Genomic DNA, 1,206 nt, shown 5'->3' on the forward strand with positions numbered 1-1,206 from the left:
AGTAGGATTTCTGCCGACTTCCTGGATCCCCCAGACCCAGTCCTAGCCCAGGTCCGGTGAGTGTGTGGAGAGCTTCCTGCTACACTGCGCAAGCGGGACCAGTCCCAGCCCAGGCGCAGCATGGGCCGGACCCTCTCCCACCCCCTCAGGCTGCCCCCACCACTCCGCCGTACCTCCCCACCCCTCCCGCCAAGTAGGAATTTCTGCCAACTTCCTGGAACCCCAGAACCAGTACTAGCCCAGGTCTGGTGAGTGTGTGGAGAGCTTCCTGCTACCCTGCGCCGCGGGACCAGTCCCAGCCCAGGCGCAGCATGGGCAGGACCCTCTCCCACCCCCTCGGGCCGCCCCCCACCACTCCACCTTACCCGCCCCACACCTCCCGCTGAGTAGGAATTTCTGCCGAGTTCCGGGAACCCCCAGACCCAATCCTAGACCAGGTCCGCAGCAGGAAGGAGCTGAGCACAGCAGCCAGACCTAAGCCAGACGCAGCTGGATAACTCCAAACTCTGTAGAGCTCCACCTGAACTTCAGTACCTGTGAAGGTTATAACTACAACAAAGGTCTACAACAAAGAGCAGAAGACAGTGCTACACAAAATGACGAGAAGGAACAAAAGGCAACCTCAGAACCCAAGCCCACCCGTAACAAGTGCAGAAACACTACACAGAACAAATTGGAAATCACACAGCTGAAAGCAATGAATCAACCGCTTCTGAAATAAAACAGCTGCAGAAAGATATAGAATACTTCAGATTGCAAATGAAAAAAGAAATACCTGAATTAATAACATCTGCACTAACGAATCAAATGCAGAAACATATGAAAAAAACCCAGTGCCCACCCAGAACAAATGCGGAGGACACTAGCTCGGCTCAAATGCATGAATCAAGAGCGTCGATAGTAAATAAGCAGCAGCAGAAAGATATAGAAGAAATCAGAGTGCAATTCTTTTCTGAAATAAAAAAGAACTCTCAGAACTCGTACCAGATGAAGTAAAGAAGCAGCTAAAGAAACATAAGCAGGAAACCCAATCTGAAAAAAACACTGCAGTAAAAGAATTTTTAATGGCTTCTAAGGAAGATATTGATAAAAAAATACAGGAGCTTACAAAAATGACGGACTCCTTGAATGAGCAATACAGGAAAGAAATAGATCGCATGAAGCAGAGTCAAAGAGATATAGAGGAAATGAAACTCTCAATCACAA

Source organism: Octodon degus, unplaced genomic scaffold (assembly GCF_000260255.1).
Source record: "Octodon degus isolate 3935 unplaced genomic scaffold, OctDeg1.0 scaffold00171, whole genome shotgun sequence".
Taxonomy (NCBI): Eukaryota; Metazoa; Chordata; class Mammalia; order Rodentia; family Octodontidae; genus Octodon; species Octodon degus.